Below are 24,840 nucleotides of genomic sequence, written 5' to 3' on the forward strand. Positions count from 1 at the left end.
TAGCATCGTCAGGCTTGTCTCCCAACTCCTCCTTTACTTTCTAGATAGCTTTTGTAGCAATCTTTATTAACTCTGTTTGTTCAAAAATAACTTGAATTCGTGGCCAAATATCATTGACGAAGTCAATGATATTGGCCCACAACATTTCCTTGGTTTGCCCAAGGGTTTCTCTAGTGTTATGTCTTTCTCTAAGACTTTGATTCTTTCACTCATTCTTTGGGCCTTTTGTGCCTCTTCCTTTTGCTTAAGCTGGGCAAGTTTGTAGTTATTTTCCAAACTTGCCACCTTTTCTCTTAGCATGTTCATCTCTGTAGCCTGGATAGACATCTCCTCCATGGCCTTAACCAATTCTGCTACTTTCTCTCCTGATGCACCTATTGTTGTAGATGTTGTTGTGACTGGAAATGTAGTGGTAGGTGGAGCCATAGGTGCAGTGAAGATGCGAGTGTAGAAGGGACTACTATGGATACTGTAGGGATGACATCTTTAGAAGTTGTGGCCAACTCACTTTGCTTTAACTGAATTAAAGCATCCAAATTGTTTTATTTCTCCTTTAATTGATCATTCTGACTTATGACCAAGTCCATCAACTCCTCATGTCTAGTTTGGCTCTCTACGAATTCTAGAGTTTGAGGATGTTGCAACAGTGGTATTTTTAATTGCCTCTTAAGTGCAGCAATATCATCGTTTTTACTCTTTATAAGTTTCTCTGTAGCTTTTATATCCTTGGTATCGTGTCCCAATTCAATCACTAAGTCCTCTAAGGACTTGATCCTTATATCATTGGCTTGTGCAGAGCCTTTCTCTAGCTGAAATTGTGCTGAGATGTTGTTTAAAGAGTTTTGTAGCTGATGAGCAGCTATGTCTTTACCTGTCAGGGTGGAGTATATCATGTCTCCAGCCTATTTGTGCAATTCAATCTGGTCTATGGGATGAATATCCCTAGCTAACACTTCAAAGTAAACATTTTTGAAATTAGATGTTGTCTTTGGTTGCCGAGTTGTAGGTTTGATGAAAGGCATTTGCAACTTTCCATCTTTAATGTCAAAGATTGACATTAGTCTTGTTTGGTTTGTAGGAGTCAGCATGAGGTACTAAGCATATTTTTGGGCCTTAAGCCTCTGATTTATCGCGTTGATTTCTTCGTACCTGTCTTTTAAGTCCTAGTCTTTATCAGCAGGCCTACTAAAGGATGACACTTCCACACTAAGTTTCCTTTCCAACATCTAACTTTCTGATGTGGAAGGCTCTTGCATGCATTCAAATGGAGTAGTGGGACTACTACATTCTACTTTTGTGTTTGTAACATGTGTTGATTCTTCTATGTATTCTTGTTCAGAGGCTAGATTGAGCGTTTGTGTGTTGCTTGTTTCCTGTTGCAAATTTGAGGTGTCCATTCCTGAAGTGTAAGCTCCCTCTCTGTTTCTTTTTGCAATTTTCTCCTCATTTTGAGGAGTCTGCATGATTAGAGGGGTACTCATGGTTCTTTCTTGCTCTTCTAGTACCTGCAGAAAAGAGTTGTCATAAAGCTTCTTTTCCAAATCAATCAGAGAATTTTCTACATCTACTTTTTTGTTGTCTCTGTCTACTAGAGTACCTTCCACCCATTCTGTTTGATTGGCATATACATCTATTTTTGGTATGGGCTGGTGGATGAAGGGTCCTAGCTTGACCTTTTTCCTTTTCTTGCTAATGAATTCCAAAGGGTCATATCTCCGTAAAAAACTCTGGAATTTCATCCTTTGCAGGATTTGGTCTGCCTCTTTCCCTGCCTATCTGGAATTGCATATGGAGGGACCTAATTGATATTTGATTTTAAAATAAGCATTCTTGTTGGCATAGATGAAGTTGAATTCATCTGCATTGATGATCTATCTATAATACTCTAAGGCAAACAACCCCATGGGGAGGTATCTTGGAAACTTATATGATGCAAGCAGGTAACCATATATTTTGATTTCTGTCTGGTTATGATAAAGGTACCAACCACCCACTTTGGTATGCTTGGAAAGTAGGAGGACTCTCTTTATCTTTGGGCTTATCATAGGTGGAGGATTCCCAGTGAGCATGGTCATGACTTGATGCACAAAATAATCTATAAAGTCTGAGTGGGTATAGGGTGATCCAAACTCATGGAAAAGTGGGGTCCAAAAAATAACAGATCTGGGCTGGCCCCTGGTGTCAAGCTTTTAGAGGGTAAAAGGAAACTTCTATGACTCGTAATACAAAAATAGATGGTATAATACAGAGGAGTATTTGAACACCCTCTCATTTCCCATTCTTGTGAACTACTCATGCATTCTATCAGCTATGAATGTGGGAAAGTCATATATGGTTGCAGGAGGCTATCCTGGGGTATAGATAGACATGGAAGCAAGAATTATTTCATCAATGTACCCACTTGTGGTGCAACCCAAAACACATTATATCATGGCTACAATGTTCTGGCCCCATGGAGAGAAAATAGATGATACATATGGAGAGGAGTCCTTAGGGATGTGTTTCTCCTCCCTAATGAAGGTTTGGAACAACTGGGCTAATTTTGTAGGGCTAAGCTTGGGATACAGGTCCAACACGTCTCCAATTGAGAGTGGGGTTAGGTTTGGCCCTGGTTGGAACTACAACATATCATTAATGGAATCATGTGTGATAGTGAATAGGATGTTCTGGTCATGAGACATTATGGTTCTATGGCTAGGGACGTAGCATGCATAACACATATGAACAATTTCTGGAAAGATGTGAACTCGGCGGAACTAGTATTTGGGAAAATTTGACTCCCAAAGGCCAATCGCATTAGCATGAATAAGTTATTTGTCCCTACTTTGGCAATGCCCCTTGAGAAGGGTCTTTAGGACAATAGTGTCTTTTTCTGGAAGTCCCTGTCAGCCAAGGGAAGGTGGTCCATGTCTAGGTGTGGAGTGGTAATGGGTCATACGGTCATGTCGATAGGGACGACCATAATTTGTGGATTTGAATTGTGCTCAGGAGCAGCAAAGGTTCTTGGGACTTTCAAAGGGCTTTAGGCAAACAGTTTCTTAAATTGGCAGTATTTTACTTAATTTCTTAATTTAAAATACTACACAGGCCAATGGTTTTGAAATTTTGTAGGGGTAAGTGGTATTCCATGGTGAAATACCTGGAATCAGGTGATTTGGCTTTAAAATTACTGGTTGACGGTAGCTGCAGTGGTTGGCGTATACCTAGTACAGTTTGAAGAGGTTGGTTGGCTATCTGCAACATCTTCTAGGGAAAAATTGGAAGTTTGTGGGTGATTTCAAAGTTTACAGTTGTCGCAATGGTTTATACAGTTTACAAAGATAATGTGCAAAAAAAGAGCAAAAGAGGGCTTCATGGCTTTTATAGAAAAAATGGTTAATTTTTTGTGGGTTCACCTTTGGATGAATAGTGACAATATTTCAGTTAAATGGGGGAAGTGGTTTTGAGGGGCCATCGCATCGCTTTGTGGTGTGGGCCGTATTTGGGAGGGGTCACCCAATTCCATACATCAGTTGACATGTAGCATTGGGGGTCGGGAGGAAAACCACTTTATCGAAAGGTTATTGTTTAGTCATCAGGCACGGCCGATATGATTATAGGCCCTTGGATGTGAGGAAGGGATGATCAACGATGGTCGAGAGGTAAAGCTGCACGGTGTGAAATGACAGGAATTGATGGAGGGCCCTGGGATTTAATTATGGTGGTTTCATGATTAGTTTAGGGACTAAACCAGGGTTAAATGATTGGGCCAGGCTTTAACAAGGGATTAGGGACTCGGATGAGGACGACATGGGATTAACTTAAATTTTACCAAGGTTAGGTAAAATAATTAAAATTATTGGGATAAGGGGTAGTTTATATTAGTTTTTGTTTAAAACTAAGCAGTTGGGATATTCTGTATAGGGTTTTAATTTAATATGGCCTTAATGGTTTTTGGAAAAATATATAAGAAGGTTAGTTTAATTAATACTAAAGTGATGGTGAAGTGGATTTTCTTTAGTAAAAATAGGTTAAGTGTATGTGGTTGCACGTTTTGATTTACACTTAGGATAAAAACATTTGATGGGTTTTTTGTGTGAAAGGGTTTTACATGTGAATGAGTCACTTTTCCTAGAAAAAAAGTGTTTAAACCTTAGGAAAAGGGTTTTTCTTAGGTTAATGGGGGAAATGGATTCTTATGAAGGGGGAATGTGTTTTCATGGAGGGGGTTCTAGTACTTGTCCCCCTAAGTCATTAATTCAAGGGTCCAGTGCCTCCAAAAGTTAGAGAAACACTTTGAGCCTTTTTGACTTGTAGGTTTTAAGTACTAGAACTTATTTATGAGAAATTAGTGAAGTGAAGGGGTGAAATAAATGAGGGGGTGTTAAATAAACCATATTGTGAACCATTGTTTTTACTTTTGTTCACTACTTATGCATTTTTTAAAATTGCATTTAAGATAATGACATAAGTGCTTTTATATAATCACATGATATTTCTGCAACCTTTCTACTACTTACCCATTTACTCATTCTACCAATTTTTTTTCACTTTATTTAGGGTGCATTTAGGCTAGAAAACCCTTATAAATATTTTTGTTTTCTTTACATGGTAAACTAACTAATTCTAACCTTATATCATCCAAGGGCTCTGATTAAACTGATGAGCACCTTTTATTTACTCTACCTCTCTAATGATCTACCAAGATTACATTGGTTGGTCAGATTTTGTTCTTTAACTATAAACATAAAATTCAAAACATGAAATAGCCAAGTTTAAACAATTTGACTATTATGGATTGTGGCATGAGTAACAAGCTACACACAATCTTTTATTATGCATAAAAGTAAATAGTAGTGGCATTTTGACTTGCTCACTTTCATGGTCCCTTTTTGTCGTTTGGGGTTCCTATATTTTAATTTTAACCTTATTCATATCCTTTTTGTCCTTTGTTTATTCTTTCAGGACATACCCTATTTACATTTTTTAATTTTTTTAATATGAAAAACATTTGCAGGAAGAAAATGTATGTAAAATATTGCAAGGCTTAATCTTAGTCATTCAAAATTATGACTCCTATTGGTATAGGAACCTAACACAGGGATTTCAAGTACGGGATCATGTATACATTCAAGTGCAAGCCAAGAAAAGCACATTGCAATGGACCAAATGTGCTAAACTAGCTCCGAGATTTTCCAACTCTTTACAAATATTAGCTCGAATTGGACCGGTGGCTTACCAACTTGCCTTACCTAGCCACATTCGTGTACATAATGTCTTTCAAGTTTCTCTACTTAAGAAATATGTTTATGATGCTAGTCACATGATCAATTGGAAAGACATTCAGGTAAAATATATAGTGAGTTTCTATGTTTAGAGTTATTAAACAAGCTGGTGAATGACCTAATTTATTTTGTTGCTATGTATAGGTCAAATCGAAAGGCGAGTTCATGGTCAAACTTTTGGTTATACTAGATCATAGAGAAGTAACGTTGTGGAAACGAGTTATCACCCAGGTTAAAGTGCAATGGCAGCGCTATGGGCTGGAAGAGGCCACCTAGGAAAATGAGTAGGTTATAAAGGAGAGCTTTCCGGAATTATTTTCAGAGAGATAATATCGGGAAAATTTTGCATATTGGGGGGAAGATGTGATATCCCTGACCTTTTAAATATTTAAATTTACTACATACCAAATAGACTATTTATTATTTTGTTATAAAAACTATTTTTGGTATTTAATATGTTTTGAAAAGTGAAATATCAGTTGTTTGTTAACATGATTTTCTTTACTTGCTAAAGTAGTTAGGGAAGATAGTTACATGTCCATAACTAATTTTAGAGAATTTATTCAAGAATATCAGGAGGATAGGGGTATCTAAGATCAGGAAGGAAAAAGGAGAGAGCAAGAAAGAGACATGGGAGAGATTTGTGTTGGTTTGTCAGATAGATTTCAGTGGCTATGTTTGGTGATGACAATATAGCTAGGAAAGACGTTAAGTAAAGAAAGAAGGTTCTTGTGATAAGGAAAACACGAGGGGAGATTTACTAGTACAGTAATCTCAAGGTTGGGAGGCAAATTAGAGGACACATCTAGTGATAGACCATAAATTTGGAATGGAATAATCCAGATAAGCGAGAAATTTCTTATATTAAGTAAGTATAGAACTTATACAAATCATATGAGTTTATGTGAAATTTCTTATTTTAAGTAAACATAGAACATATGAGTTTATGTGAAATTTCTTATTTTAAGTAAGCATAGAACATATACAGTTATATGAATTCATGTTTTAATAGATATCACTGATGAACTCGTAATTATGAAACATTACAAGTAAACTACTCTATTTCTATAAGAATTACAAATCATTCACTTACATTTAGTAAATTAGTGTAAATAAAACTACAAAGAATAACCGAAACCAACAGGAGTATTCCTTTTATTCAAAAAAAGTAACATGTAGTATAGTGCTCGATAGAGACCAATAGAGCTTCAAGTTTAGGTCGTATTATTTTTCCAAGAGTTGAAAAATTGAAAGCAATAATGCTTCGTCATATCATTTGGTAAGTAGTAAAATTAAGTATACTTTATAACACCAAAGCTTATATCATAAATGGAATAATTCAAAAAAAAATTGAGACTGAAAGTACTACGTTATCATTTTGTAAGGAGTATAGCTAGGTACTCATTAAGTAATAAAACTTGACCGTATATAATGCTGAGACTATGGAAGAAATAAGAAAATTAAGAGACACATTATTTCCTGCGAAATGAGATGGACTCGAACTGATAATCTATAGTACAAGATTTGCATGTAAGCGCTAGGAATATATGAAACCAAAAGTGGAATTTCCATCCTTAATAACCTTATAATCTTGTCAGCCAAGATTGGCACTGAATGAAACGAAACCCCAAATCTAGGGTATCAGGTAAGGAATCTCTAAATAGTGGATAAGCATCATAATATAACCCAAACTAAACACTAGAAGTAGAACCATGAAGAGTAGTGTCAAGAATTCTAGCATAAGCTATACAAGCAAATACGTTTCAAGCATACACGAAGGCTGAACGAATATACAACCAAATTCATACTTAAGCTGACAATAACCTCGCGGGATAAACCCTTAATGAAATATCAAAACATTTACTCAAAAATCAAAGGATTTATACTCTCTTTGTAGCCACGAGTTTTATTTCTGAGCAAAAACATTTAACAAAACCTTGGAAATAATATGGGCCGGAAACCTAATAGGCCACACAAAATATACAAGATTATATACTCTGGTGGCATGAGACCACTCAATTAACCAAAAACTAGTAAAGATGTGCCGAATCCTCGGACCCCCTTAAGCGTTGTAGCGAAATACCACCCTACTTATCCCAAAATAGTACCAAAAAAATAGAGGCTAGTCTTAGAAAATTTATAGTGCTAGTGAAGGACTGCGCTTGGGTTTTCTAGCCCAAATTTAAGGAAAAGTATGACTTACAATTCCCAGAAGGAAACTTCTGTTAGCTGAGGATCGAGAGAGGGGTTTCCGCAACCTTCATCTCCTAAACCTGCAAAACCGTCCATCCAAAACTGGAAGGATAGAACCATTAGAGCATATTCAATCATTAAATGGTTGCAAGGGAAAAATTATTATAAACAAGGTAGAAGAGCCAAAAATTACCAAGGGGAGATGCTGGAAGAAACCCTCTCTGCAAAAAAAACGACGGATTCAGCTGTGAGCTAAGTTGATGAAAGAGCCCCAAGCGAAGTGGAAGAATGTCATGCTGTCAAGAAACAAAGGAGAAGCATATGCAGGCCATAAGCCACGAGCAAAGCAAAGAAAGAACTCTGTGCAAAATAAGAACTGTAAACCAAGGAGATTCAGCTGCGAGCTAAGTTGATAAAAGAGCCCCAAGTGAAGTGGAAGAATGTCATGCTGTCAAGAAACAAAGGAGAAACATATGCAAGCCATAAGCCACGAGCAAAGAAAAGAGAGAACTCTGTGCAAAATAAAAACTGTAAACCAAGGAGACATATTCCGGAGATGCACAATGGCAAACAACGCCATACCACCTGGGGCATAGAAACCTAGGAACCATAAGCACCATTCGATCCAAATCCTTGCCAAGAGTCATCAATGAAGTAGACAATCCTAAGGGCAAGGATGAAGTGGGATAGGCAGACGAACTCTAGAGCGCCACCTAGGCCGAAGCCAGCCAAGCTAATTAACAAGCTTACAGTCGAAACAAGTTCCAAGAATATAAGCAGGCCCATGACTAGATCAAAATAAATTTGACATTATAGAATATGTATAGGCATTGTACAGATAGAGTTAATGCAGATGGGTGACTGGGCTGGTTGGTGTGTATAGCCATAATTCTGCAAATATATAATGAATCATTCCAAACGTATAATTATGATGTTGACTTTTATATTTAGAAATAAATATATGTATGAGTTTGTCAACTAACTATTATTATGACCTTAAGTGTTTATTTAGCGTGTTAAAATATTTGATTAGCATATGGTAAATTCTAGTTTCTTTTGTTGTTAAATATTTTTATTATGTTTTTTTAACATATAGGTCTGCGACAATAAATAAATTGTAATTTTATCATTAAAATAAAATTACAATATAACAAATTAAATTAAATCTATTTATTGTTTTTAATTCTTTTACTTTTATTATTTTTTAAATTCAATACCTATTATATTTTATCATTATTTAAGTTAAATTCATCCTTAAGTCTTTCATACTAAACTATAAAATACTTGAACTCACACATACTTTTACATCCAAAAATAAAAAATTTGTGAATTATTATCTTTGAAAATTTTATTTTTACATTGTACTGTAAAATATCTTTCATAATGTAAAAAAGTATAAATGAGTTGAATTATGTTCTTAGGTAAAAGGATATAGCTTAACAATTACAAGCTTTTGTTTTTTGTTTTTGTTTTCTTAATAAGTATTTATAAAATATTATTAAAATAATATTTTTTCCTCTTCTAAATCTATCATTAATTATATAAATAAATTCAACATCTTGTAAAATTATTAAGGTTTTGATTTATACAGATTACAATGTTGAGATTCTAAAAATTCCATATCTTATTTCAACAAAAATCAAGTAAAATGATTACCTAGGATAAAAAATGTAACATTTAAACTCCTCTATGAAAATATTAGTAATTAACGCTTCAAACTAGTGTAATAAGTTCATTAATTTCAATGATCTATGGAAAGCGGAGATTAAAGTTTTAAGATTATAGATATGAACAAATGTTTTTAAATGTACAAAATATTTGTAAAACTAAGTTGAAGTCAGTAATTAATTTATTTTAAAACTACGCATGTAACATATTAGGCCATGGGTGTCACGCCCCTACACCTGCGGTAGTCTTCCAACCGCTTGTAGCGAGCTGCGGCACCACCGAACGCTTTCGTTTTAACAATACTAACATCCGTGGACTACGCATACTCCAACATTAACATACTTATTTTGTGTTTCGCAACCAAGTAAAAGCATTATCCTTTATACTTTAATGAAGCCCATACTCATTCATTATCCATATGCAATTAACCAAGAAAAACAATTACAAACAAGTATAAAGGGAGGGGCAACTCCCGAAAAGTCTGCCCAACAATATATTATAACAGTTTCTTCAGTAATACATCATCAAGTATACTTGGCAAAACTCCAAGTCTATACTTAGAATAATTACAACACAAGCTTAAACTGCCTTTACAACATCCATGCCAACCTTACACAGTAGGAGGGTGCTCACCCGAGACACCTGGAACTCCCCCTTAAGTCTTGCACGATTCTGCACTTATTTCGCACCTTGACCACACCTTATCCACCCTACGACTGACTCACGGTAATCTGGAGCACACCTCACAAGTGGAGCGCATGAGATATGCACACTCCTCTTTATTTCTGTGCACTTCCTTTACCCTTGCGTCCTTTGCGTAGAAGATGATGCGAAGTTCGTTGGTGATTATGAACTCCAAGCTCCATATACTTATATCCATCCCAACGTGACTTTCATGGCATGTGCAGCCCCATGGCCGACCCCCACAAAGCCCCCATAATACATGCGTACATGTCTTATTACATGTCGGCTCCATGTTTCTTTAACATCACATATAAAGGTGTTCCTGTCCATACTTATTCGCATGAGTATCCTTTGTTTCGTTGCACTTATTGTTGCAACCTTGTCGCACTTCTACCGTAGCTCGTCGCACAATCATTTGTCGCGCGCCCATCGTGCGCCCGTCGTGTGCCCGTGCCCTGTGCCCATCGCACAATCACCCGGAGGCCTTACATTCTCCTCCACCTAAAATCGTTGTCGTCCTCGACAACATATCATCTCGATAGCCATCCACCAAGATCATCACTCACTTGTGATGTGAAATCCTCTTCGCAAGGAAAACATCCTTGCAACATATCTAGAGACTCTTCTCCACTATGTCCCGGCTTAATGACCAACTACCACCAAGCTCACCATACCAAGGTATGTCATCTCGATCCATATGTCATCATGTGAACCTCTGTCATGATACTCCAGCATAATGCCAACATATCTCTATACACTTCGCAACCCCATGTCTGAACTAGTTGGGTAGCTAATCCAACCATCATGCCCAATCCATGAGAGTGAACATCTTCATGTCATCATCAGCTGTTCCTCAAACATCTGCCACATCCTTGACTCATCAAGAATCTATTTCCACAATCCATGCTCAGGTCCATGGAACTCCATCTATCTCATCTGCAACATGTCATCATCAATCATACCTGCTCCATATGCTTGAGGGCTCACTGCCATGAGCAGCTAACAATGAGTCCATCTTCTTACTCATCTAAGAAGATGTAGAGAGAGTAGAGCCTGAAGGCTCTCCCTCACTGATCAACTCGATCCACCTATCAGGGTCCTCAATCTCCATCCTTTGTAGATAAGCAACCCGGTCTTCCTTCTGGACTTCCGGTCTCACATATACCTCATCATCATCATCCTCCACCAACTCTAGCCTTCTTGTCAAATCCAAGATGCTATCTGAGAGTGATCTAATGACCAATGACTGCTCCACAAGCTTTGCCTCAACAGTGGACAACTGCTTGTTCACCTTCTCCTTATCCTCCATTTGCATCGCTCCCACTTTACAATCAGGCCTTGTTGCAGCAACGGTAGGCACACCGATGGGCACATCTTCCCTTCCATCATAAATGTAGAGCTTCTTCAAATGTGGTACAATCATAGCATCGAATTGTTTCATAAACTCCATCCCCAATACAGCTTCGTAGTCATCAATCCACACTATAGTTAAGTCCACCTTTCCGGTCCATTCACCAAGTGTAGTGTCCACCTTCTCAGCTATACCAAGAATGTCCATAGGAGGAGAATTCGCTGTCTTCATTTGTGCCTTTGCCGGTACAAACTTCAGCCCAATTCTTCTTGCAGTATCTTCTCCCATGAAGTTGTGAGAAGCCCCACTATCCACCATAGTGAGTACACTAGTACGTCCAACCTTCATTCGAACATACTCTAACTTGTTTCTTTCTGGGTCTCTCTTAGAGACTACTTCTGTAGTAGCAGAAGCACCAAGTATCTGCATCATCCCCACAGAAGCATCATCATTCTTTTCCTCGGATTGTGCCAGAGCAGCCACCTTCAGTTTATAGGGACAATTCTTCACCATGTGTGGTCCTGCACATATCCAACACTTCAAAGGATTCTTTGTCTTCGAACCATCATCTGCCTTCGAAGCACCATCATCCTTCTTCTCTTTTGGCTTTTCGGACTTCTTCTTCTTGTCATCAGAAGTCTCATCAAAGTGATCCACCAACCTAACAACCGCAGCAAAGCTTCTTCAAGTGTTCTAATCTTCTACCTCCTTACCTCTTCGCGTGCCCAAGGCTTCAATCCCATAATGAAGTTGAACACCTTGTCTTTCTCCGCCATGTCAGGGAGTTCCAAACCTGCACTTGAATACTCTCGGTGATATTCTTGTAGGCTTCCGGTTTGCTTTATGTATTTGATCTTTGTCCTTGCTTCCCATGTATCGTCTTGAGGACTAAAGTGGGTCTGCAAAGCCTTCTTCAAGTCACTCCACGAAGTGATGTCATCAGCATTGCCATTGACAATCTGATCCACCCTCCTTTGCCACCACATCTTAGCATCCTTTGTTAGGAATTGAGTAGCCACCTTGACTTGTGTTTCACCATCAACCAGGTTCAACCGCTCCAAGTACTGCTCCATGTCCCACAAGAAGTTGCCAAGAGTTTTTTCCTTCCTTGTACCATCATAAGACTCCGTTTCTTTGACCTTCATATGAGGCACTCCTCCACCTGACTTATGCCCCACGGCCTTCTTCACAACCGCAACCTCATTCTTTGTATCTTCAAGAGTCTTCTTCAAGTTCACGATCTCTGCAAGACCTTGATCCCTTGATTCCTCAACCTCTTTGACCCTTAGTTCAAGTTGTGCACACCTAAGATCAGTGTACTCATACTGTGTCTTGAGCTCATCGTTTTGTGTTCGGAGTTCATCGAGTTCTTCTTTCAAAGAAATCTCCATAGTCTCTATCTTTTCCAACACCTTTTCAATGAACCCAATAGTAGTATCCTTCTCATCATGACTAGACCCAGCCTGAGACCCAGCTGCCATTTCGACCAGCTTCTTCTTCCTTTGCGATCTAGTCTCAACCATTCAACAATTCCACCGAGTATCCTGCAACCTAAACCGACCCTTGTTCCACTTCGTGTGAAACGGTTTCCTTCACCTGCAAGTACCCTTATCACTGCCACAAGCAACCTTTGCTCACCAGCTTTGACCGAGCTCTGATATCAATTGTCACGCCCCTACACCTGCGGTAGTCTTCCAACCGCTTGTAGCAAGGTGCGGCACCACCGAACGCTTTCTTTTTAACAATACTAACATCCATGGACTACACCTACTCCAACATTAACATACTTAGTTTGTGTTTCGCAACCAAGTAAAAGCATTATCCTTTATACTTTAATGAAGCCCATACTCATTCATTATCCATATGCAATTAACCGAGAACAACAACTGCAAACAAGTATAAAGGGAGGGGCAACTGCCGAAAAGTCTGCCCAACAATATATTATAACAGTTTCTTCAATAATACATCATCAAGTATACTTGGCAAAACTCCAAGTCTATACTTAGAATAATTACAACACAGGCTTAAACTGCCTTTACAACATCCATGCCAACCTTACACGGTAGGAGGGTGCTCACCCGAGACACCTAGAACTCCCCCTTAAGTCTTGCACGATTCTGCACTTATTCCGCACCTTGAACACACCTTGTCCACCCTACGACTGACTCACGGTAATCTGGAGCACACCTCACAAGTGGAGCGCATGAGATATGCGCACTCCTCTTTATTTCTGTGCACTTCCTTTACCCCTGCGTCCTTTGCGTAGAAGATGATGCGAAGTTCGTTGGTGATTATGAACTCCAAGCTCGATATACTTATATCCATCCCAACGTGACTTTCATGGGGTGTGCAGCCCCATGGCCGACCCCCACAAAGGCCCCACAATACATGCGTACATGTCTTATTACATGTCGGCTCCATGTTTCTTTAACATCGCATATAAAGGTGTTCCTGTCCATACTTAGTCGCATGAGTATCCTTTGTTTCGTTGCACTTATTGTTGCAACCTTGTCACACTTCTACCATAGCTCGTCGCACATGCCTGTCGTGCGCCCGTCGTGTGCCCGTGCCCGGTGCCCGTCGCACAATCACTCGGAGGCCTTACAATGGGAGTTCAAACAAGCTTGAAAAAATAAAATAACTTTTCCCTTATTACCCTAACCAACCAAACTTAAGTCAAGTAACAAAGCACAATGAAAAGGAATTTATTCCGATGATCTCATTTTAAAAGCGAGAATATTTTCAATGTTACTGCAAATTGAAATTGCTAAAGAACACCATAAATTATGAGGACGTGCATGTCCATGATATCGATGGTTCCACCAACTGACGTTGACAACCGAATCCATTAAAGGAAAGAGATATTGACGGTACACTGTTACAACAACAATTCATGGATCAGTGAGTCGAAGAGACAATCTTGCATGTCAGTCTTAAATTGTCGTCTACGTAAAACAAACGAAAATCGATTTTTACCGATCCGCAGATCCTGGCATATTTCTATGCTATGTGACCTGATTCTATGATAATAGGACATGTAAGTGTCCTTTGATAACATAATAACAATTATTCCTGTTATTATTCCTAAAGGAGCAAAGAAACTTAAATTAAACTAAATTTTAGATAAAAGATATGCTGAATGAATATGCCTCTCAGACACTCGTATTAGAATTTTCATATTTAAATATAAACATTTACAATAAATTATAATTCTTATAAATTTATAATACACATAAATATTATCATACATATCACTATTGGAATAATAATGTTTGGTTTAAATTCTAATTATATGGATGTGCTGAGCATGCATTCTCATATATTACTTTTCTTTCTCAACATTTAATATAATTAAATATTATAATTATTTATATCTAATTATATAATGGAATGAAAAGGCAACTTGGCCTTTTTCTTGTAATATTATTTGGGAATATACTCACCAATTGAGAATTTTCTCCTTGTTACAAAATTTATGATTTTCATCGTATGAATATAGATGTGATTTGTAACTCAATAAGCAATTTTAGGGCTGGACTGATTGACACGTAAAAAGGGAAGTCGGTGTCAATTGCGCACTTGAATAAAGATGTATCAGTCATCAACTCTTTCGGATAAACAATTTGTGAGTTGCATCAATTGACATGTCGAAGGGGAAACCATGTGTCGATTGCATGCTTGAATCAAGGTGTATATGTTGTCAACGACTCATCCAGGTTTGAGACTTAAAGTATTAAAAAAATGAAGTTGTATGTTCCTTTTCCTGCATTTAGCTACTGCATTTGTGATTTTTCTAGCTTTTATGTACTCAGACAATGTTGCACTCGTGAGTCAATCACCTTTTGTGATTTTATTCTGTTTTTGTCAACTTGTGACCAGTCTGGGTCTGGAGTCTACGTTTGGATTACTCGCTTTATAATTATAGGTAGTTCTTGAGAGTCCTGTTTTGGAAAACAGATTTTGTTGTGCATTTGTTTTATCTTTTGAAAATATGCATGCTTGAAGTGATCTTTATGTGTTCAAGTGCCGTTTAAGGGGCCAGTTTGAAAATGATTTTTTTTTTCAAAGTTATGTTTTTTTAAGGATCGATCAGGAAGTGTTAATGGTTCTAAATTCTTGCCAGGGCATGCTTATTTTTCCGTTTTACCAATAATTTATGAAAATATTAAGTCGTGTGGGTGTTCGTGTTAAGAATCAACTAGGAAATTATTTTTGAGCTGAGAGTGAGCAAAGTAGCTCTCAAGATTGCCGATTCTCTAATTCTTTTTCCAATTGTGAAGAAGATTCATAGTATATGAGATTGAAGGAGGTAGTTGGTTTGATGCTGAAGGAAATTGGAAATTAATTATGCATGACATATCCACCTCACCACCCCATAGAGTTATGCAACATACTTGTTAATTATTCAATTACCCAACCTATTTGTTGCCAGGATTCTTTAATTGAAGGCAATTTGTTTATGACTTTGTAGCTTTGAGAGACTTAATGAAATGGTAAAAAGATATAGCCACATTAAATGGGATATCATTTAATCTCAAATTTTAGGAATTTATATCGACATCCAATAACATGAACTCGAGAGCAAACATGAATAATATTATTAATACCTTTATGATCTATATGTAATGCATGTGTTATGAATTTTTTCGTGTTTCTTAGCCAGTGATGTTGCATCAAAGATGGTTCCTTCAGTGTTTCCTTCCATTGTGATGAACCAGTTGAATGAGGGCATAGGAGAAAACATAGACTATTCTTTTAGACAAAATTGTTTATAATACCAAAGTTTTTCATTTTTTATTCTTAGCATGCATGATGTACTTTTAATAGAAAGGTATGGATCCATAGTCAATTAGAGTGATCATGCAAGAGGAGTTTCCTTTTTAAGTAGAGAGCACGAATCTCAAGGAAGGCATGATACTTGCATGCACCAGTTCATCTTCCACTCAGGGCACATTGGCTATGCTTTCTTATCCATGTTACTATAGTGTAATAGGTGATTAGAGTAGGGCTATAGTATAATAGTGTCACAACGAGGAAGGTGTTAAATGTGTGCAAACTCTAGATTCATAGTACATTCCTTTCTCTTCCTATTCTCTGAAGAAGATGTAAAGTACACCATGTATTGGTTAGATAGCTTTTGTTTCGAACTATCACAAAGTATTTTATTCATTTTGAGTTTAATAGAAGATAAATATGATTTGAGAGCCTGGATTTGAGTATTTCTTTTTCAAATTTTCAGTAGTATGTGTTATATTACCATTCTTAGATCTTTTGTTTTGATTGAAGCCTTCAAATTTTTAGCTACCTAATATTTAGGCTATTCTTTCTAAGTTCATAATCCACTTACCATGGTCTGAAAATTAATATAAGGTTTCTTAATACATGACTCTTTAAGTTCCACCTGCATATTTACTATAACCATGTTGTAGAATTACCAAAAATTCTCCATAATCCTAAACCACCAATCACTAAACTTTATAACCATATGAAATTGAAGAGACAATTTAAAATATCCATCCATTTTGGCATGAGTCCTTCATTCCTTGAACGATTATTGAATGAGAACAAAAGATTGAAAATTGGAAAGGAAATGTAGAAGATTAAAGAAATAACAAAAAGATGAAAATAACATATGTAGAAAGTTGGAAAAGCTTATAATAGAAACACATAAAAATTTTCACAGTTTATGGTTACTTATATTCTCACTCTTTCTATGCTTTGGTTAATCTAATTTGAAGAAAAAAATGGAGGTTCAATGGAAATCAAGGCATTTGAACTGTTAACTCGTTGACACCTAATCCTTGTGATTGGGTGAATATATGTAAATAGATAAATAAGAAATATGAATAGTCACCGGGAGATGAACTAAACAGTCTCTACCTCATGTATATAATGAAGACCTACCAGATGGAATAATACACGAATCATTTTTTCCTTATGGAGTTATTACCTGGCCTGACATGGTATTAGAGCCAGCTCCTTTTTTTTAGCTTTTATGCCCTTTGTAACTCCTTATTCTGGTCCTCTGCTCCTCTGCTCTCCATTCAAAATAGCCTTCCATACAAAACGTTGCCCATTCATAAATGTTGGTAACCTGCTCCACGTAGTTAGCTGAACGCTGCTGCCACAATCACCTAAATGTTGCTCTTTGTAGGTTATCAAGTTCCTCTGCTAAATATTGCAAAGCCAATTTTAGTTCCAATGCTGAGACGGTTTCGATTTCTCTGTGATGACATCTTCCACCTTTTTCCATTGATGCCTAACTAACCTTCTCCTGTAAACTTTGGAAACTCTGTGTTAATTCTTTGAAAGAAAATTTCTGAAATGTGTGAAGTTGATTGTTGCCCTGAGTAATGAGTTGAAGCTGCCATAACAATCGTGCACAGTCGTGGGGGTGAAGATTATTTTATTTTATTGAATGAATGCTGGTCCAAACTCCTGCTTTGGTTCGTATGTGTTGAAAATAGTAGCGTATGATGGAATGCTTCTTCTTTGAAATGGAACGGTTCGCTCAAATCATTGTGTGAATCCTGCGTTAATGTTATGCTGGGCAATTTTAAATGATATGCCGCATGAATCCTTGAAAGCCATATGATAGCTGCAATCCTTTTATACATAGTCGTCGTGTGCTGGTGTTCCTTTCTTTCTTGAAGGTTGTTCTGTGAGTGAAGTGGGTATGTTGTATGGTATTCGATATAGATTGTAGCCAAACATATTAAATATATATTGTGTGTTGAATATTTTTAAAAGGGTCCATATGGTAGCTGCAATCTTCCACCTTTTTCTGTTGCCCTTTCATGTAAAACAATTCAAGAACGTTGCAGAAAAATGATGAGGATGAAATTTGAATATTTTCTAAGAATGCATAGCTGATCTATGTTTTATATTTTAATGAAAGACAAAGACCGAACATGGAGAAAATTCCCTTTTCAAATGTAAAAGAAAAAAATACCACCAGAAGTACAATTTTACAGTATATTGGCAGAAGTATTTTTTCTATGAGAAGAAGTTTTTTTTTTACAGAATGCATTCAATAATATCCATGGTGGGAATAGTTCTCATTCTCAAGGAGAACTATCCTGAATGGTCCCGGATGATAAAACACACCCTCATTTTCAATGAGTTGTGGAAAGGAGTGTATGTCGGAGACAGAGACAATGAACCAGTACAGCCTACCTCAGATGAGGAACACGTCATTTGGGAAAACAAGAACAGCAAAGCTTATGCATTAACCGCAGCATCTGTAAATGAAGAGGTGAGTCGCCATATTTCATCATATTCAACTTCCATTGAAGCCTTACAAAAGCTGAAAGAACTCTATGACTCACATTCTACACTTGAAGTTGTTCAACTCATGATTAAACTCTTCATTCTTGAACTGCAAAATAATGATCCTCATGCTCTTGCATCTGAAGTAAAGTCTATAATGCATGACATCAAATCCACTAAGGTTGAATTGGATATTCCTCTTATTCCTTTTCTCAAGGCACTTTATCCTACTTACTCCAATTATCTTGAGTCATTCCAAGTAAATGGAAATCTCAAAGATATAACCTTTGACTCTCTTGTGAAAAAGTTTGCTGAAAGAGAGAAAGATTTTGGAAAGAAGACAACCCCTAAATATTTTGAAGAGGCTGTGTGCCTTGCTCATAAAGAAAATAATCCCTCTCAAGATTCTACAAGAGGAAGAGGTGATCGAGGAGGAAGAGGAAGATATTTCAAAGGCAGGTGGGGCAGACATTCTCAAGGAGAAAAGACAAATTTGCAGTGCATATGCTGCAAAAGAAATGGATCACATGATGCCTCTACATGCAAGCTACCATGGGAAAAAATTGAGCAAAAAAGATACCAACAGAAAGGTAAAATTGATGATACAGACAAAGGTAAAGCACCTGAATCTACTCACTATGTTGTGGCATAATGTAAAATTGGAGTAAATGAAGATTTATTTAATGCTTCACTTGCTTCTTGGAAAAATGATTGGTTGCTTGATTTAGGAGCAACCTACTACATGACTCATAGAAAATATCTTTTGGAAGATTTCACTGATAATGTTGATGGATCAGTATACTTTGCAGACCAATCAAAAATCAAGCCATCAGGGCTTGGGACAATTAGGCGTAAACTGTCTGGTCTTCTAGACTTTCTTCTGCATCATGTTCTATATCTCCCACAGCTCAAGAGAAACTTGTTGTCCTTGGTCCACATCCGCCAGCAAGGTCACTCCATTCATGTTTTTGATGGCAAGCTTAAGGTAAGAAAAGCATCTGACCACTCACTTGTCATGAGGGGAATAGAAGAAGAAAGGCTTCTCAAGCTACAAGGAACCTCTGCTCATACACAACATTTCTCATACAATTCTCATCATGAAGAAGGTACACTTCCATTAAGTTTATTATGGCATGCTATATTTGGACATTTGAACTATGACAGTCTCCACTTACTGAAGAAAAATGGTGTTGCTGGTTTGCCTACAATTCCTAGGAAACTTAAGCAATGTGATGCTTGCATCCTAGGAAAGCATAGCAAACAGTCTTTTCATGATTCACATTCAAGAGCACATAGAAAACATGAACTCATTCATTCAAATTTATGTGGTCCAATGCCTATTCCTTCTGCAAATGGAAATAAATATATCATGACATTTATTGATGACTACACTAGAATGTGTTGGGTTTATTTATTGAAGAACAAATCTGATGCTTTTCAAACATTCAAGAATTTTCATAAATGGATTGAAAATGATGCACAATTTCATATTGGGTCTATTCGCACTGATAATGGAAAATAATACACATCAAATGAATTTGAAAACTATCTTCACCAAAATGGGATCAAACATCAAACAACTATGCCTTATAATCCCCAACAGAATGGTGTAGCTGAAAGAATGAATAAGACAATCTTAAATATGGTACGATCCATGCTCTTCTTTAAAAATGTAAAGATAATGTTTTGGGCTGATGTTGTTCTATGTGTTGCATATATAAAGAATAGATTTCCATCTAATGCTATAAGAAACAAGACTCCATATGAAAAGTGGTATGGACATGTTCCTTCAGTAAAGCATCTCAGGGTCCTTGGTTTCACCTGTTATGCCTTGACACCAAAGGTACATAGAAACAAACTTGGTGCTAGAAGTCATAAGTGTATCTTTCTGGGGTATTCAAACACCTCCAAAGCATACCACCTCTATGATGAAGTAAATAAGAAGTTTGTTGTATCTAGAGATGTAATTTTTCTTAAATCATCCAAAACTGACAATGTTGTTGAGTGGCAACTTGATCGCTTGGATAGATTCACAAAAGCAAAATCATTTTAAGGATTTGATAATCAGATTCCACATCTCGAAGGGGTGATTCCTATACTATATCAACATGTGGAATATTCTTCTGAAGAACACTCTCCCCCGCATGAAACTCCAACAACGAATGATGCTTTAAGTGATGTGATTAACAGAATTAGGAGACTAAAAATTGATTCAGTCCCAACTCAATCAACGGAGCAACCTAGACCATCTGAAAAAGGTCCCCCAGAGTGGCTGACAGAGACACTTGAAAGTGTTCATCTGATGAGGTTGGAAAGATAGGACAAGAAATTCAAACTGGCAAAATGGAGTTGATGTGGATGACTCTAATTCACCAGTTGATATGGATGTTTCTTATGATTGTGAATTGAACTTGTCTATAGCTTTTGAACCAACTTCCTTCAAAGAAGCTGCTTCTCATGATGAATGGAAAGAAGCAATGCAAAAGGAGTATGATGCCCTCATAAAGAACGACACTTGGAAGCTGGTTGATTGTCCATTAGGAACTGAACCAATTCGCTGCAAGTGGGTCTATAAGAACAAATATAAAGCTAATGGCTCACTTGACAAGCACAAAGCTAGGCTTGTTGAAAAAGGTTTTGCACAGAAGGAAGGGGTCAATTATGAGGAGACTTTTTCCCCCACAGCAAAATGGGCTACCATTCGGACACTCTTTGCACTAACAGCTCAGAACGGTTGAAAAGTCCACCAAATGGATGTAAAAACTACTTTCTTTAATGGAGATCTAAAACAGAATGTTTTTATGTCCCATCCTGAAGGATTTGCTGTGAAAGGACATGAACATAAAGTATGCAAACTAGTGAAGTCCTTGTATGGCCTCAAACAAGCACCACGGGCCTGGTATGAAAAACTAACTAAGCTTCTTTTGAAACTCAATTTCAAACATTATGATCTTGATGATGCAACTTTATTTGTCAAGAAAGTTGGAAAAACAGTTGTATATCTTTTGGTATATGTAGATGATATTTTGATGACAGGGAACAATGAAAGCTACATTGCATCCATAAAGAAGGAATTGGGGAAAAGTTTTGAAATGACTGATTTGGGCTATGTTCATTACTATCTTCGCATTGAAGTAACCCAACATCCAAAGTCCATATTTCTTTCTCAAAAGAAATACATTGGAGATTTGTTGAATAGGTTTGGCATGACAGAATGCAATCCTCTTACTCCTCCAGTGGAACAAAACTTAAAGCTCACATCTATTGAAGGAAAATAATTTGAGGATGCAACAAAGTATAGACAGCTTGTAGGAAGTCTCAAGTACCTAACTACTACCAGACCAAACATTTCGTTTGTTGTTGGAATCCTCTCTAGGTTTATGCAAAAGCCTTATGTGGGACATTGGTCTGCTGCAAAAGGAGTTCTAAGGTACTTGAAGGGAACTCAAGACTTTGGAATCAATTATACACAGGTGGACCACTTCAACTTGATTAGATACACTAATTCGGACTTTGATGGAGACAAAGAAACTAGGGTATCTACTTCAGGATATGCTATGAGTCTTGGATCAGGAGCTGTCTCCTGGAGATCATGCAAACAATCAGTTCAAGTAGATTCCACAACAGAAGAAGAATATGTGGCAGTAGCTGAAGCAACAAAAGAAATTGTGTGGCTCAGGAAAATTCTTGAAGATTTGCAGGTAAAACAAGTACAATCAACTCCACTCATGATTGACAATACCTTTGCAATAAATTTGGCCAAGAACCCAAAGTTCCATGATCAAACAAAGCACATCAATACTAAATATCATTTGATTCGACATCATGTTGAGGCCAAAACAATCTGTCTCCATCATTGTTCAACAAATGAGCAAATTGCAGACATCTTCACCAAAGTGCTTGGAAGAGAAAAGCTTGAATGATTTAGAATGATGCTTGGACTCACCAACATCCCTTCAGATTAAGGGGGGGGATGTTGACACCTAATCCTTGTGATTGGGTGAATATATGTAAATAGATAAATAAGAAATATGAACATTCATCGGTAGATGAACTGAACAGTCTCTCCCTCATGTATATAATGAAGACCTACCTGATGGAATAATACACGAATCATTTTTTCCTTATGGAGTTACTTCCTGGCCTAACATAACTGATAGAAAATGTGCAAGGTATAACCAAAAAAAGGGGATCATCATAGCAGGAAAAATATAATACTAGTAGAAGCTTCCTGATAACTCTAAAGGTCTCTTCATCTCAAAATGAAAGGATAGAAATTTTCTAGTTTAGATATCATAGAGGTGAGTAACATGTGGCTTAGAGGTTGCAAACAATGGAGCTTTATGATGTTTTTACTTTCCTTTATAGTCCTGTGGATTTGACCTTATAGTTTCACATAATTTCATGTGCTTGAGGGAACATGTTTCACATAACCATTCTTAACATCCAAGGAAGGTTGGGCATACATTTCCCCTGAATTCTTAGAAATAATAAGAAGCATAAGAACATGAGAAGGTGTGGGTGAGTGGAATCTATGGAAATTTTAATTGTAGTTGTATCAAGTAAGTACTTTGTTGTGACTATAGCTTGAGATGGGGATTTTTCATGACACACAAGAATTCTATCAAGAAAGAGTTGTAGGGTCTGCAAAGCAACTTAAAGAAGAGGGACAAATCAACATCAAGGAAGAGTGAATGACTACAAAATTGAACACTTCAAAAGAAGATAAGGAGATAAAAGGTTAAAGATAAACATTAGCCAAAAATTAAATATTTTGAAATGAATTGGGAGTCAAACATGGAAATCCACTCATTCATTAAAAGTGAATGTAATGTACCTCTTGAGCCTACCTAGAAATTTATCCCCTATACTTCCTATTTTGGAAAATTTTCTTATTTTACACTTAAGATCTAGCTCTTGCCAAGAGAACATGGAGTCCATAATTGTATAACGTTTAATTTATTATATAAGGTTGATTCATGACATGGACATTTTCCTTCTATAAGACATTATGTCAATCATCTTTTGTCATACTTCATGATTGGAAGTGAGGATTCAATATCAGCATACAATCAACAACACTTTTTAACAACCTCACACAAGCATTAATGAACATTGATTTAAACTTAAGGTAACTAGCATGGCTGCATAGTTCAGAATCTTGATCATACTCCTGCATGCATAGTCTAATAGTTTAGTGATAACCATTTTATGTAACATGCAAAAGAAGCTAGACTAGCCTCACGGGATACCATTCTTTTGACATGCATGGCTTAGAATACACTGAATTTTTTATTATAACATTTAGGAATATTGTCCCCTAACTAATTTTTCATTTATCCACATCTCATGACATTAGTTATTTCACAGTTAAATTTATATATGGCCATAACATAGAATTAATTTCTTAACAACATTAATGAAATCATTAACATAACACCCTACCATTAGTGTATGCAACAAATCATGTCATAATTCTTACATAGAATGGTCACATGTAAATTCTAGCAATGTAAAAGTGGCTCCATGGCCCAGGTAATATAAATACATACCAAGTCCCCACTTTGGAAAGCAATATATATCACATGAATTTATATAAAACTCAACTCCTAAGAACATAAGCACAAATAAGCCCACTTATGTATAGATACCACAAGTAACTCAATTTATTATTCTCATGCTTATAGAAAATGCCAAATATACACATATGAGCCAACACTTTAACCACATAAAAATGTTAAGAGTAACCATTCACCATTTTTCATGACAGTAATAACTGACCAGAATGGTGGAGAACATCAATAAATCTACTCATGTATAAGAATTCCATACAATTCATTTAGTTGTTATGGCAAGAAAATTTGAGAAAACCTCCTCTTAGACAACTGAAATTATAATAGAGGGGAAGAAAACAACATACAAACTTTCCAAGCATCATGAAACCAACTAAAAAATCACTTGGAGAGCGGAGCACCACCACCCAACCATGACTCACCTTTGATTCCCACAGAGCCGAGGTTATTGCCATGGATCAACTTTCTCCAACTGATCTACGGAATGGGTATTTAATACTCTCTTTCATGATATAGTTTCCATTAGCGATATCCTACTCTTATGAATTTTTTCATTTTCCTAGGTCTTTTTTAGAAAATATCGCCTTTATTTCCCGCAAGGCTTTTCCTCATAAAATATTGCCTTTATCTCCAGCAAAGCTTTTATGTTTTCTTTCCTTGATGGATGTTTATATCCAATCCATCTGATGGATATTTATTTCCAATCCATCCAAACTTATCTAGAGTCACATCTAGAAGCTTATCATGAAATATTTATCCCCATCCCATTCCTCAATGGGATTTGGCAAGAATCTCATCTCTTCGTGTCTCACTTTTCCAAATGATTTATTTATTAATT

The sequence above is a fragment of the Pinus tabuliformis genome, chromosome 6 (genome assembly GCF_031772625.1).
Source record: "Pinus tabuliformis cultivar Carrire ecotype Pingquan chromosome 6, CPIR1, whole genome shotgun sequence".
In the NCBI taxonomy this organism is placed as follows: Eukaryota; Viridiplantae; Streptophyta; class Pinopsida; order Pinales; family Pinaceae; genus Pinus; species Pinus tabuliformis.